This window comes from Saccopteryx leptura, chromosome 3 (genome assembly GCF_036850995.1).
Source record: "Saccopteryx leptura isolate mSacLep1 chromosome 3, mSacLep1_pri_phased_curated, whole genome shotgun sequence".
Classification (NCBI taxonomy): Eukaryota; Metazoa; Chordata; class Mammalia; order Chiroptera; family Emballonuridae; genus Saccopteryx; species Saccopteryx leptura.
Window position 1 is genome coordinate 367,132,348 of NC_089505.1, and position 15,994 is coordinate 367,148,341.

The 15,994-nt window shown below is 51.2% G+C and overlaps 1 long non-coding RNA gene across 2 annotated transcripts; it reads left to right on the forward strand.

Moving 5' to 3' along the window:
* The first annotated feature begins 283 nt into the window (after window positions 1-283).
* On the forward strand, window positions 284-12,055 carry LOC136398092 (uncharacterized). Of its 2 annotated transcripts, none has more exons than XR_010749991.1 (4): window positions 284-384; window positions 9,536-9,629; window positions 10,836-11,067; window positions 11,503-12,055. It is a non-coding gene; the product is annotated as an uncharacterized lncRNA (long non-coding RNA). The 2 variants fall into 2 exon arrangements; XR_010749992.1 differs by lacking the exon at window positions 284-384 and adding an exon at window positions 8,735-9,056.
* The last annotated feature ends 3,939 nt before the right edge of the window (window positions 12,056-15,994 follow it).

Genomic DNA, 15,994 nt, shown 5'->3' on the forward strand with positions numbered 1-15,994 from the left:
GCTCTCACAGGGCCGCCGGGCCACCCAGCCCCCTCCTTGACTCCGTCTCCGCTGCCTGTCTCCCCGCTCCCTGTGCCTCGGTCGGTCCAACCTGCCTCCTTCCCGGTCACCCCGCACTCAGGCCAGACCGGCTGGGCCGCAGGGTCCTGGCAGCTGCTCCCTCCCCTGGTTGGAAGTTTCTTCCTTTCGAACAGCTGCGTGGGGGTTGTTTTCCAGCCAATCAGAGCTCCGCTCAAAACTCCCCTCCTGACCCCCCCCCCCCACCCAGGTACTGTCAGTCAGGGTCACGTGGGGGTCTGTTCTCCCTGCGGCTCTGACGAATGAGTGGCTGGAATCTTCCTCCTACTTGTGAGGATCCCTCTGGTTGCACGGGACGTACAGCCGGTGAGTGCAGCAGGCCCGTGCTCCGGGGCAGGGGGTAACTCCCAGGTGGGGGCCTTGCTGCTCAGGGCTCAGGCGTCTTCCTGAGTATTTACCGCTGGTTGGTGTTTCCTGCCCGATTCCCAGGTTGTTAACCTCACCTTTGTTTACCGTGGACCTAGCTCCATTCTTAGCCGGTTCTGTTTCCTGCGGTCTCCCCTCCTCCCTGTCCTCCACCATCAGGAGTGGACGTTCACGTCCTGGTGGGAGGGATCTACAAAGCCTTCAAGCCCCGGGGTTGGACCCGGAAAGTGTTAAGTACAGAGAGCCTCCCATCCGCAGAAGCGACGTATCCCTTGGAAAACCGTTCTGTTTTCTTCCTGCTCCGTTATGCCCCTGGTTTGGAGAACACTTTTCCGGAACAGAACGTTTCGTTTGAGAGCTGCCTGTACACTCTGCTGCCTTCCCTTTCTCGAGGGGGTTTATTAACTTAAAACGGAAACTCTCCCTTGTGGGAAGTAGGTTGATTTCAGAACACGCTGGACCGCAGGGTGCAGGTGGGTCCTCACTGGGCCCCGTCCCCCGGCTCCACCCTGTAGCCCGGGGCTTTTCCCACGGGACACACGCAGGAGGGGCCCCCCAGGGCCCCGAGCCTAAGTTCAAAGCTTCAGCCGTCTTGGTCACAAAAACAGAAAGGGGGAAAAAAAAAAGTAAAAGGGGCTGAAAAGAAGATTTCAACCCTAAACCCGGACAGGGCCGCCAGGAACCAAGGCCAAGGCAGCCGGGCACTGGGCCACAGAGCCAAGAGGTCGAATGACACGCAGGGTCAGTGGCCTCCCCTCCCTGGGGCACTCGCCACGTGGCGGAAGCTCCTTTTTCATCTTCTGGATGCTTGCACGGCTCCCTTGCACGCCCATGCTCTCCCATGGCTGAGACGATTGTGAGCGGGGCAGTTCTGACATGAGGACGGCGTCCTGCGTCCTGCTTTAGGGCGAGGAGCGCATGGGGACAGAGTCCGAGTGTGCAGGGCGGCTGCCTGGGGCCCCACAGGGGACGGCCCGGAGGCTGCGGCTCCGCCCCCCAGCCGTGTGCATCCGCGTGCAGGGTGGGCCCACGGTGCCTGCGTTCCGGCAAAGGAAGGGCAGGGGCTACTGAGACCGGGATCCACAGCTGCTCGGGTCAACGCGCAGTGTGGAGATTCACCCGCTAGACTATCCTGAGCAAACGCCTTCCCCTCTCTCTCTCCCGGGCAGATCCTCGGTCTGTGAACTGCTCAGGCCTCAGCTGGGGGCCTCCGAGACCCTCTCCTCCCGCTCCTCTGTGTCTCTGACACACTGGCTACCGTTCCCCCCAAAACATAAAACCATGGTGGGGGTCTCCGGGGTAGTGTTGCTATTAGAAGTTTAGAGGCTTTTAATGTAAACATGGATGCCTCCATTCTGACTAGTTTTTGGTCAGATTTTCCCTGGGTGAAGAACTACCCTTCACTGGGACATACGATGGGAGAAGAAGAAGTGACCATGAACACGGAAACTGGAATGAGGACCCGTCAGGGCGCCAGCTCGCTCCTCTGCGAGTCGTGTGTGGTGTTGCTACCTTCTTCCAGGTGTGACGCGATGATGAACGGGAGGGGGGGTTTGCACACAGGACGCCGGCATCCCCAAGTGCAGAGTGGGCAGGGAGCACCTGGTTCCAGGGAGGGTCTCCCTGCTCCCCTGAACTCGGTGCCCCTGCCCTGGTGGGGGCTGCTGGACGTGACCCCTTTGCTTAGGGGTCCTGCTCTGCCCAGGCACAGCTGCGACCTCCGTGGCTGGAGGACTGACAAGGTTCCAGTGGACGTGGTCAGCTCAGCCCAGACCGTGCCCTCTCTTCAGGAAGCGGTGTGCATGCAGACGTGCGGCTGCGGGCTCCTGCGGTGTCTTTCCTGTGTGTGGCTGGCAGGAAGGGTGTCCAGGCCACCACGGAGGGCGACCAGGAGACAAGTGGTCTCCTTCCACAGTTCACTTAACAGGCCACTTGGCTCTTACTCTCCGGTGACACTCTGACCTTGACCCGCCTTTCCGTTCATGCAGTGGCTCAGGGTGTTGAGAACCTGGGTAGGAATATATACTAATAATGTGCAGCCCACCCCCACGCCATGCGACCCCTCCCCCTCAACTCCCACTTGACTACGCCTGGGCTTTTCCCTCAGCACCCAGCACCTGACTTTGAGAAAGACTGCATCACCTTGCTGGGATCTTTAAGGGGGCAGGTGACAGCCTCATTCGTCTCTCACCCCGTTCTCTCACAGCTCGCCCGGACACGCTCCCCTTCCGGCCGAGCCTACATTCCACACGCCGTTTATCAGACCCTCCCCTCTGGGCGCAGGGCACCTGGCCTCATTCGGGAGAAGATGGATACCTTGCGCTGTTTGTTATGTAGAGAGGTCTCCAACAACGTGGTTTTTGTTGGGTTGTCTTTCCCAAGCACAGCTGAATGTCGGGCTCATAGACTGCCGGAGTAGCAAAGTGGGCAGGACTCTCCCCCAGGGGGTCTTGCTCTCCCCCTGGGCACTAGGCGTTCAAAGGTGCTGGAGGTCAGCTCCGTCTGCCCCTCTGCCCACACTGCCCAACAGACGAGAGATGTGCCTGGCTCAGACCCCCCACTGCCCTGTCCCCGGTGACTAACTGAGCTTCCCAGCTCTGACCACCCCACCAACCACATCACAGGATAGTCCAGGTCTGGAGTTCCTGGGGAATGGGGGCCTCTGTATGTTTCTGAGACGGTCCACGGACCCTTGGTAATAATCTGGTGACTTGTCTGAGAGCTGGGCTCTGAATTCGGGCCAAGGACAGCATTAGCGCTTGGTTCCATGAGTCCCTCCCCTGACCGGAACCCTGTGCCCTGGAATTCAGTGATCTGTCCCCCTCACCGTAGCTCCCTGGGTCAGTCAGGATAGGCTGGGTTGTGCTGCAGTAACAACAACTCCGCAGTTTCAGGGTCTTAACGTGTTGGTCAGCAGAGAGGGCTCTGCCCACGGTGGAGATCAGGCCGAGGGAACAGACACCATCCTAAATATTGCCAGTCTCTACGTCAGAAGGGAAAGGGAGTTGGGATGAATTGTGCATGAGTCCTTGAACAGTCCCACGAGAAGTGACCCGTGTCACTCTGTTCGCACATCACGGGGCCAAAGCAAGGAACGTGGGCGTATTGAACTTCACCGGGGTGGGGACAGCAGTCACAGCACGCATCTGCCAGCAAAGAGCCAGAAATACTTGGCAGACCCACCAGTGCTTTTTACATCTTCCAGCTCCTTTTCTCTTTCCAGAGGGGGGAAATTCTGTAAAACGTCAATTAAAACGGAGAAACTATCCAAGCATGTATTCTAATTTATTTAGTTTATTTCTTTAGTTTTTAATGTATTTATTTTAAACTTATTTATTGACCTTTTTAGAGAGAGAGAGGAAAGGAGAGAGAGATAGACAGAAACATCGATCTGTCCTGACCGGGGATCTAACCGGCAACCTCTGCGTTATCGGGATGACGCTCTAACCAACCTAGCTATCCAACCATGGCCTAATTTGTTGAGTTTAAAGGGAATGACCAGATGGTGGCACAGTGGATAGAACGTCAAACTGGGACACAGAGGACCCAGGTTCAAAACCCCAAGGTCGCCAGCTTGAGCACAGGCTCATCCAGCTTGAGTGCAGGGTCACTGGCTTGAGCATGAGGTCATATACATGACCCGATGGTTGCTGGCTTGAGCCCAAGGTCACTGGCTTGAGCCCAAGGTCACTGGCTTGAGCAAGGGGTCACTCGCTCTGCTGTAGCCCCCTGGTCAAGGCACATGAGAAAGCAGTCAATGAACAACTAAGGTGCCGCAATGAAAAACTGATGATTGATGCTTCTCATCTCTCTTCCTTCCTGTCTGTCCCTATCTGTCCCTCTCTCTGTCTCCCTATCTGTCCCTCTCTCTGTCTCTGTCCCTATCTGTCCCTCTCTCTGTCTGTCAATCAACAACTAAGGTGCCGCAATGATGAATTGATGCTTCTCATCTCTCTTCCTTTCTGTCTGTCCCTATCTGTCCCTCTATCTGTGAACTTTAGCCAATTGGAGAGTGTGATTGTCCTAAAATCACAGAGAGCTGATGGCACATTAATTAGTGCTAGAAACCAGGTCTGTTGGCATCTTTGTTTTTTCCCTTTTGGAACCACAGGTCATGTGGACCTGTTGTTTCGTGGATTCATCCAGATCCATGTGGTTTTCTGAATCAGTACGGTTGTTACTAATTTTAGCGTGAATGGCTGGAGGGCAGGGATACTACGGTTGACAATCAGTGAAGGAGCTAATTAATTAATTAATTAATTGTTTTAAGAGTTATTCTTTATTAAGACAGGCATTGCTCTAACCTCTTTGACTGATGGACAGCAACCTATATACAGCAACCCCATAAAAGAGAACCTATTCTTTTTTATTGGATTTATTGGGGTGACATTGGTTAATAAAATTATATAGGTTTCAGGGATACAATTTCATAATACATTATCTGTATATTGTAAAGGGAGGATAAATGGTGATGGAAGGAACTATTTTAATTTAATAACCCTCGGGCTTGCAAGGTGGAGCACGGGGAAGGTTGTCTCCTTGGGAACGTACATCTAAACAGCAATGCTGCCTGTGTCTCCTGTGGAGACGCCCAGCTTCAGGGGAGACCCAGGTTACTGAGCATGCGCTCACGGTCCCGCGTGCCGCTGGGCACGTGAACGGAAAACGCCGCGGGACGATTACATCGGACAGCAGCCGCTGCCTGTGTCTCCTGTGGAGACGCCCAGCTTCAGGGGAGACCCAGGTTACTGAGCATGCGCTCACGGTCCCGCGTGCCGCTGGGCACGTGAACGGAAAACGCCGCGGGACGATTACATCGGACAGCAGCCGCAGCAGCACCGAGAGTCTCCTCAATGCCCTGTGCTGGGCTGCTTGTCATATTTTCATGGCCTGACCTGTGTGAGTCTCACGCTAACTTGGCTGGCGGAAATTGGTAGCCACCATTTATAGTTGAAAATATTGATGGTCACAAAGGTTCAATAACTTGCTGGTTAGAGAGAATACCTTTGTCTTGACCACCATCTCCATTGATTGGGTAGAAAATCCCATATCGAGTTATTGTGGTCATTTATTTATTACTTTTGAACAGTGTCCCCCAGTGGTGGCTTACACACCTGTGAGGGCAGTGATCAGGGCTGTTTTGTCAGACCCATAGCCATCGCTTCTAGCACTGGGTCTGCCGTAGCATAGCTATTCCACAAATAGGGAGTTTCCATTATTACAGACCTGTGCTGCCAGGGTCCCCAGCAGACTGGGAGTGCAGCCTTCTGCCCGGTGTCGCCCCGTGCTTTGGAATCCGCGTTAACCCCCTGCCATGCCCTTCCCTGCCAAAGCCTCATTCATTTCTCTGGAGTGTCTTCAGCTTCTGCACACAGAGTATCTGAATTGTAATATGTTTGTCCCTCTCTTTCTCATTCCTGCCTTTACTCTTGTCCTCTCTTGCTGTCCCTCCCTTCCTATTTCCCTCTCATTCTGCTGTTTGTTCTTTCTCTGTTTTAGTGATCCAGGCACGGATGTACCGAGTCTGAAACTCACACTGGGTGAGTGGCTCCTTGCTGGGCGGTCACCTTCCGAGTCGAGGATGCACACCTCGTGTGCACGCCCCAGAACGCAGCCTGTGATGTGGCGTCCTGCCATCCCGTTTAGGGTCTCTGCCAGGGGTCCCCAAACTTTTTACACAGGGGGCCAGTTCACTGTCCCTCAGACTGTTGGAGGGCCGTACTATAAAAAAAACTATGAACAGATCCCTATGCATACTGCACATATCTTATTTTAAAGTAAAAAAAACAAAACGGGAACAAATACAATATTTAAAATAAAGAACAAGTAAATTTAAATCAACCAACTGACCAGTATTTCAATGGGAACTATGCTCCTCTCACTGACCACCAATGAAAGAGGTGCCCCTTCCAGAAGTGCAGCGGGGGCCAGATAAATGGCCTCAGGGGGCCGCATGCAGCCCGCAGGCCGTAGTTTGGGGACCCCTGGTCTCCACTCATTAGGGCACTGAGATTCCCTGTAATTATTTTAGTCACCCAAGCTTAATTTTGCAATTTAACCATGGAATGTAATAATTGGGTTCAGTATATCCGAGCCTTACAGAAAATGGATGCAGCCTCTCATGTCCCTTTGGTCTGGGCTGTCTGGTGACTTCATGTTATCAATTGGTGAGTCGTCAAGTGTGTACCGAGCATGTGCTCTGTGCCAGGCAGTGCGCTGGTTCTGATGAGGTAGCAAAGAGGACAGGGACATGTGGCCTTCCAGCAACAGGCTCACAAATTATTGGGGGAGGAGGGCATCCGACCAGAGGATCGTTTATTCTTGCTGGCAGTGGTAGATACACTCTGAGATGGCTCCCAATTACCCTGCCCTCTGGTACCCTTGTCTCTGTGCGATCACCTGCCCCCAGAGGGCCTGTCACTTCCTCTACGCAATGCAAAGCAGCAGAGATGACTGGTGTCACTTGAGTACATTGTGGGGGTATAACGTCCACTTTGTGGGGGTATAACGTCCGCCTTGCTCCCCGCCTTTCTCTTGCTGACTTTGATGAAGCCCGTGGGCACGGGAACTGCCCTGCGGAGAGACACATGTGGTGAGGGATTATAGGCAGGCTCAGGCCAACAGCCAGCGAGAGACTGAGGCCTTTGGCTCGGCGGCCTGCCAGGGACCGGGTCTCGCCGGCAGCCACACGGGTGGTGAAGGGCTGGGAGGAGAACCCAGCTCTGGCCGGAACGTCAGTGGCGGCTCTGTAGAAATGTAACTGCCCGAGGTTCCGGCCCTGCGGGGGCTGGAAGTGACCGCTGAGCCGTGGTCACACCGCTGGGTAGCCGTGCATTGCTAACGTGGTGCTCCAGGAATCCTTCCTGCGGGAAGCGAGGCCCGTACTGTGCCCTGAAGAGTGAGCAGGGCTTGGCCTGGGAGCCCTGGTGGAGTGTGGGTGCTCAGGGGACGGGGACAGTTAAAGCTGGATGAAGGACATTCAAAGCAGGGGTGAAGGTTTGGGACAAGAAGGTCTGGGTCCTAAGGGGGCCCATTAGGCAGAACCACGTGAAATTGTTTCTATTCAACAGGTTTGGATTCACAGAAATGCCAAGTCCATTAGGTCTGACCTATTTTAAGCGTTCCAGCGAGGCCAGAGCTCAAATTTTGACAGGAAGGAGGTCCTATGAACTCACTTTGACTCGTGCAATGTGTTTTATTTTTGTTTGTTTGTTTTCTTTTTACATAAGAAAAATTAGGGTGGTCGGTCTTTGTGAAATATCCTCCATTTTCCTGAATTCCTTTGAAACGTAAGACTTTCTGCAGGCCTAAGTGAGCTTCGCAAACTTGTATTTTCCCATGGTCACAGCCAAGCAGGGCTGCTGAGGGTCGAGACCCCCCACAGCTGGCACACAAGAACATGGTAGTTTAGGGAGGTTAGTCCAGGGCTGGGTGGGAATGCCCTCAGTCCCTCCCTACCGGATGACCTACACCCGCCCCCGCACGCTCTCCACCTCTGAGCATGCGTCCTTTCCCTCCCGCACCAAGCCGGCCCCTGGCCCACGGGCGTGACCCCGCCCACTCTGCAGGTCCTCACCATGGTCTCCCCTCTCCTCCTCCTCCTCCTTCAGGGAGGGCTGAGAGGCTGAGCCTGGCCTGCCCACCTCTGCAGTTCACAAGGCACCCAGGTCATTGCCTCTCTGCTCAGGTGACATGGCTGACCACACCCACTTCTGCCTTCTGGGTCAGTGCCCGCCCCTGTGCTCTGCTCCTGTCCTCTGATTGGCCCTCCCGGCTGAGACCCGAGGGAGGGAGAGCAGCTAGGTCACTGGTGGGCTCCGGTGGGGGTGGAGGGGTGGGAATGTTGCAGGTGGCAGGAACACCTGTGCAAGGATGCAGAGGTGACTGAAAGCATGACTTCCTTAAAAAAAATGAATGTGGCCCCAAGGCCTGACGTGCTGTGTGAAGTGGAGTCTGCACACGGCTCTGACAGCAGCAGAGAGAACAGGTGGCCGGCGGGGGTCAGAGGCACCAGGGAGCCCCGCAGGAGACTCACAGCAGCACAGTGGGAGGGGACACTGCAGAGCGCTAAGTCAGATGGGGTTGATCTGTGCTTGTCACAGGTGTTAACAGATGACAAGTGGCAAAGGCAGCTGCTGAACCCAGGCCTCTCATGACCACACCCCTCCACACCACGTGGTCAGGGGTGCAGGGCCAGGCGACACTTGTCTGGACGGAGGTTTGTGACTCACACAAGCCTCCGCTCTGACTGCGGCCCGCCCACGGCTTCTCTTGGGAACAGAGGAGGGAACAGCGTGTTAACTCAGAACTGGCAGCCGCGGATGCTGCTTCGGGTTTTGAGTGACCACATCGACTCCAGCTTCTCTGCCAGCATCGAGTGACAGGAAGAGAACAGATGTCTCTGCTTCGCATTTTTTCAGTCCGCCTTGATCAGAAGCAATCAAGGCGATGGGGCTGCTGCTGAGCTCTGCAGGGAAATCAAGCTCGGGCCAGCCTGGAGCGCAGTGGGAGCCGGGACGCGGGAGCATTACAGAGGCGGCCCTGCAGCAGAGGGCCTGGGCACCGCCTACCTGAGGCTCTAATGCCGGCTGGCTCAGTGGGGCGACTTAGAAGTAAATTTGTCTGTTTCTGGGCACTTGGAAAAGAACCAGGAGGAAAGATATTTATGTTAGATGTTACCGTTCCCTGTGTTTTCTTTCAAAAGCCCTGATTTCCTTTTGTGCCAGTGCCCCCCCCCCCATGCATTTCCAACCCACCTCCCCCAGCAGAATGCAGCTGTGCAGTCAGAAATGTGGGAGTGTGGGGGAGGGGCTACGGGGAAAACGGCTTTTCTCCCGCCTGTAAGGAGGGGCCTAACAGTGGCATGGGCCCGCTCACCTCTCTGAGGGCACCTTTGGGTATCCCTCCGACTCTGACAGGTGGGCGGGGTGGGGAGATCCCTGCAGACCCGCCTGGACTTTGCTGGAAAGGCCGCAGGCCTTCTGGCCACGATGGTTTCGTTTTCCCAGTCTTGGGTGGGGACGGTTTCCTCATCTTTTGCTCAGCAAACAAAAATTAAATATATATTTATATATACTTTCTTCTTTTACAGGTGAAGAACCTTGGGCTTAGGGATGAAGTGAATAATTAACTGCCCAAGGTCACGCAGACACTAAGTGGCAGGAGTCGTATGTCAGCGATTCCGTGTAAATTAGTTGCTCCACCCTTACAAAAGTGAGCTGTTCCGTGCGCTCAGGACTGCGTAAGCTGAGTCTCAGCGAATTGACTTCTGAACCCGCGTTGGTTATAATTTAATGGGGAACATGAGAGGCGCAGGGGCTGAGAGGGGAGCAAACGCCTTGGGCTGTGGCACACAAAGACGGGGCTGGTAGGCTCACAGGGTCTGGAGAAAGGAGGGCGGACCCGCCACCGTGGAGAAAATCTAGGAAGAGAGGAGAATTGCAGATGGTCCAGGAAGAGTCAGACCAGAGGAGGCGAGGGGGAGGGGAGAGGGCTGGTTGTTCTAGGTGATGGGAACCGGTGGGTGGAGCTGTGGACACAAAAGGTCAGGGCCAGTCTGAAAGCCCTTCTGGCCTGGGCCACATCAGTCACACCGCTGGCAGGCTGTAATGACTTGGGCCTGGCTTATTAAGCACATTTGAAAATTGGGTGAATTGCTTGATTTGGTAAAAAAAAAAAAAAAAAAAAAAAAAAAAAAAAAATATTACACGGTCCATTTAATCAGGCTTCCTTTAAGGAACAAATGTCATTAAACACCACATAATTAGCTGCCCCTGCAGCCTGACTGGGTGAAAATTATACCCTTGACAAATGACAAAACATAATTTTAAGGTCAAATAGGGAGAATAAAAATACTGCTGGATACCCCCGGGGAAGAGGCCCATCAAAGCTTGACTTATTCTTGGTCCCCGCTGATCAGAACCCGGTGGGCTTCCTCTGTGGCAGACCCTTAAGACCCAGGGTGTGTGGGTCTTTCTACAAAATGGGTGGAAAATAAGAGAGCCAGAAAAACAGACACACACACACATATTCAATTATACACGTGCTTATCGGCCTGATGATTTGCTACTGGCATAAAAATGTCTGCTTGCGCTATTAGTCCAGGACACCATGGTATCTTATAGCGACCTGCGCTCTAGCTGTGCCCGGATAGTGAAATCTGACCAGAGAGTAGCGGAGGGACGGAGTGAACGCTCAGAGCCATCGCTTACTTTACCGTATTTTAAAAACAACTTTTCAGTAACACTGTGCACACACTGCACACAGAGATGGAGATGAGCGTGCCTCTCCCAAGGGGGCTGCTTAGTCCACGTCCAGCTGCAGTCACTGGTTAGCGCCACATAATCAAGGACGCAGCCCCCTAACTAATGCATCCTCTCCGTCTTTCCCAGCTGCCTCTGCGCCCTGGGCGGCTGCTGCCCTGACTCCTCACTGAGGACACTGGTGTCCCTGCCCCTACTTCGCGGGATGGCCACATGCAGCAAGCACTCTCCTTACACCTGGCCGCTTTTGCGCAACCGTTTTCATGAGATTTGCCAAGTGGTTGCGTGCACTGTAATCGCTTCGCTCTTACCGTTATGTGGCATTCTGCTTGGTGAATACATTACAGTTTAATTCATTTAGGTGATATATATATATATATATATATATATATATATTTTTTTTTTTTGTATTTTTCTGCAGCTAGAAATGGGGAGAGACAGTCAGACAGACTCCCGCATGCGCCCGACCAGGATTCACCTGGCACGCCCACCAGAGGCAGATGCTCTGCCCACCAGGGGGCGATGCTCTGGCCCTCCAGGGTGTCGCTCTGCTGCGACCAGAGCCACTCTAGCACCTGGGGCAGAGGCCAAGGAGCCATTCCCAGCGCCCGGGCCATCTTTGCTCCAATGGAGCCTTGGCTGTGGGAGGGGAAGAGAGAGACAGAGAGGAAGGAGGGGGGGGATGGAGAAGCAAATGGGCGCTTCTCCTATGTGCCCTGGCCGGGAATCGAACCCGGGTCCCCCGCATGCCAGGCCAACGCTCTACCGCTGAGCCAACTGGCCAGGGCCCATTTAGGTGATATTTTGACTCAGGGATGTCTGGGCAGATTTTTACTTAGAGCTACTATTAACGAAGCTGCCAGGAACCTGCCTTTTGTTGAGGAAATGTTGGCATCTGTGGGTCTATCTAAGCATGAGACTCCTGGGCCTAGCGTACGTGTGCATGATGTAGCCAGAGTGTACAAGACCTCCTTTCCAGTTGTTAGTACGGAGAGTAATACCATAATTAATAAATAACAATAGAGGAATAAACTGTGTTCTGCGTACTCACAACTGTAAACCTACTTTTGTGTCACCACACATATGTATGTATATATATAAATATATATATATATGAAGAAAGAGCATGACTATATATTAATAGCATGTATTTTACATAATATACTATATAGATGTGCAGTACTTATATATACACACAAAAACCTCTCTGTCTGTTCCTATAGGTCAGGGGTCGGGAAACTTTTTGGCTGAGAGAGCCATGAATGCCACATATTTTAAAATGTAATTCTGTGAGAGCCATACAATATATTTAACACTAAATACAAATAAATGTGTGCATTTTATGTAAGACCAACACTTTTAAAGTACAATAAGTCTCTGAATTCTTTTAATAACGTTGTTATGCTGTTTCTAACCAACGATGAATAAAGTACTTCATACCATTAATGCAACTTCTGGTGCTGCATGGTTTTGCTGATGGCTTTGTAGTCTGGTTGATACATGGTGAGGTTAAGCTTCATGCAGGTGTTGAGACTTCCATCCATTAAACGTGATTGTAGGTTGGTCTTAACATTCTTTAGATGTGAGAAAGACTGCTCACATGCATACGTAGAGCCAAACATTGTCAGTACAGCAATACTCACACGCTGCAGTTTGTGGTATGTGATGGGAAGCGCGTTCCAAGTTTTGACAATCAGCTGGTCCGCGGGTTGAAGTTTTTTCATTTCTCCCCACTTGTGTTTGCTCACCAACTCTGCTTGCTGTCATGCAAGTCTTTCCAAATCTTCATTCAGTGACTTGAACTTTTCACACACATGTCTGAGGCCTTCAGGTCAGCAGCTTGTAGCTCAAAATCTCTGACGGAGACACCGGGGATGTAACTCAGGTCAGCACTGTCCAATGCACACTCGTGTGGATGGGTGATGAACTTAAAAAGACAAGTGCGCTCACGAAATTCTCCAAAGGGCCCTTTGAATGACTGTAGGAGATTAGATGTGAAGCCCGCTAGCTGCTGGAGATCAAGATGTTGAGCAGGGTCACTTGCTGTGCATGCATCTTTAAACTCTCCCAGTTTTTCAAAGTATAGTAAATGACCTGTTTCAATGTTGGCGATGAAGAGTTCCAGCTTGTTTTCAAATGCAATCACTGCTTGTTGAAGGGATAAGACTGTATTTCCAACGCCTTGCATTTTCACATTGAGCTGGTTCAGATATTTAGTCATGCCCACGAGATAGTAGAACTTCAGGAGCCACTCAGTGTTAGCTAACTCAGGATGCTAGATGTTTTTCATTCCAAGAAAAGTCCGGATTTTGCTCAGACAAGCCGAGAAAGGCTGAGCACCTTCCCTTTTGACAACCAATGCACATTGCTGTGCAGAAGCAGACCAGGATAATTATTCCTAACTTCATCCAGCAGTGTTTTAAACTGGCAATCATTTAAAGCTAGGGCAACAATAAAGTTGACCACCTTAATGACCAGCAACATCACCTCACCAAGCTGCTTGCCACACATATGAGCACAAAGCGCCTCCTGATGTAGGATGCAGTGAAAACTTAGGATGGGTCTCTTTTCATGTTAACAAAAAAGTGCTACGAATCCTGTTTTTCCCCACCATGCACGGAGCACCATTAGTACACACCGAAATAAATTTATCCATCGGTAGATTTTTTTTCTTTAGCGAACTCAGTGAAAGACTTGAATAAATCCTCCCCTCTTGTTGTCTCTTTCATAGGCAAAACAGCAAGACTTTCCTGACTTAGTGTGTCACTGACAGCATACCTTGCAATCATGCTAAACTGGGATAAATGGCTTACGTCTGTTGACTCATCTAAAGAGAGAGAAAAGAATGGTGCTGCATTTATGTCCTTCACTTGTGTTGCCTCAATTTGATTTGCCATCACGATGGTACGATCGTGAACAGTTCTTGCCGACAGAGGCATGTCTTTTATTCGTTTATTTTTGTCTTTATCCAAAAAGTTGTCAAAAAGTTCATTGGTGACATCAAGCATGAATGTTTTGGCATACTCCCCATCTGTGAATGGCTTTCTGTTTCTCACAATTACTAAAGCACCACAAAGCTAGCCGAATTCCTGTCACGTTGTTGGGTCCAAACACGAAGTTGCTCCTTACTAGCTTGCACTCTGCACAGTAGCTCTTGACATGCTTTCTTCCTGCTGTCCCCCGCTGGATATTTCCATGCAAATGTAGAATGGCGTGTGTCAAAGTGCCGCTTTATATTTGGCCATTTCATCGATGCAATTTTATCATTGCATATTAGACACACTGTAGGACCTGCTCTCTCCACAAAGGTGAATTCTTCTGTCCATTCCTGCTGAAAAGTACAATACTCCTCATCTTTTTTTCTTTTAGCCATCTTCTTCATCAAAAGGGTTTCTGCAATTAGCTAGCTGACTACTTGATTAAAAGGAGGGAAGTTACTTCCTGACCTCACAATGACCCATGTACATTAAGCATTATCCAATAAAAATTTGGTATTGTCCTGGAGGACAGCTGTGATTGGCTCCAGCCACCCGCAACCATGAACATGAGCAGTAGGAAACAAATGGATTGTAATACATGAGAATGTTTTATATTTTTAACGTTATTTTTTTTTTTATTAAAGATTTGTCTGTGAGCCAGATGCAGCCATCAAAAGAGCCACATCTGGCTCGTGAGCCACAGGTTCCCGATCCCTGCTATAGACCATCAGCTCTCGTGGGCAGTGACTTCTGGGTTATTTACCTCTTGGTCTGAGAGCCAAGTGGACTGCTTGGCACAGAGAAATTCCCCATAGAATACACTACTCACAAAAATTAGGGGATATTTCAAAATGAATATGAAATGATAAAAAAAAGAAGCATTTCTTTTTTTTTTTATTAAAGAAGAACATCAGAAAAGCAAATGACAAGTCAAAGAAAGTTGTTTGATTATGCAAATGAGATGCAAAACCAACTTTTATTTCATTGGTGAAAATGCAGGGTACAAAGGCTGAAAGTACTGGAGTATCTGCACATTCATATTCATTTTGAAATCTCCCCTAATTTTTGTGGGCAGTGTATATTTGTGCAACAGAGAGACGAGGATTGGGGTCCCGTGACGGGGACTGGAGTCACTTAGACTCTCAGGGTCTCGGTTTCTTTGTGGGTCTAGCAGGGAATGAAGGCTGCTCAGCGGCTGTCTTTCCTGGGAGCGACCCAGCCGCGCCCCTCCCCCACCCCTCACCTTTCTAGAGTGAGGACCCTGGGTTCCTGTTTCTCATCAGACTTCTCACTATTTTAACCGAGATTGGGGCTCTGACAGGATCTCACCCCACCCCCACCCCCACTGAGAGAGAGGAGCCTAAGGGCAATCAGCAAAGTTAAGCCAAATGTCAATCAGTGCTTGTTTGCACATGGTCTGCTAGTGAGAGCAGCTTCTGTCTCTTCTGGTCACTGCCGCCCCCCCACCCCCCCAAGTCCCTGCTGGGCCTTTTCCCACTTTTCACCTCATTTTAAAGGGTTGACTAAATATCATCTTCTTATACACTGATTGTAATCCAGGTGATGCAAACTAGCAAATATAATTTGAACACAGTTTCTCATTTATAGAAAAACATTGAGTAGATTTCAAATCTTTATATATATATATTCTGTGGCAAAGCTGTCCTGTGGGTTAGGTCACAAACGCCTGACACAGGTGGGCTCAGGGACTTCATGCGACAACGTCCGACTGTCTCCCTGCCCCCGCCCCACCCCGAGGCCAACCCTGGCACTGTCAGAGGTGGCCCTGTTGACCAGGCACTGGGTAAGTTGATGCCTTCCCTGATCACTGGTTAATTGATGCCTTCAATTTCTCATCTATAAACTAGCATTTTTTGGTAAAATTACTTACCCAAACAAATTTGGGGATGACTTTTAGAAGCATTTTGGGGTGCTGTAGATGACAGGGTGTAGTAGACTGCACGATCATTTCTGGTTTCTCACCCCTTCCTGTATCCTCTGCCTTAAGACCCTGCAGTTCCACCCACTCTGGTGGCGGCGACTGCCCCACGCCCCCTCGATGCTGGGCGGGGCCTTGTGACTGGCCTGGGCCTCTGGAAGTGCCTCTGGGCGGCACCAGGAGAAGCTCCGTGGATTTCCACTTCCCTTCTCATGCTTCCTGCCTCCCTCAGGAGGAGATCATGCTCTGGGACAGTGGTTTTCGACCTTTTTACACTTGGGGATGAGTGAAAATTGGAGGATTACTTTGGGGACCGCTAAGGCAGAAATCACCCTGAGCCTATGCGAATCTGACAAAGATCATTGGGTCTA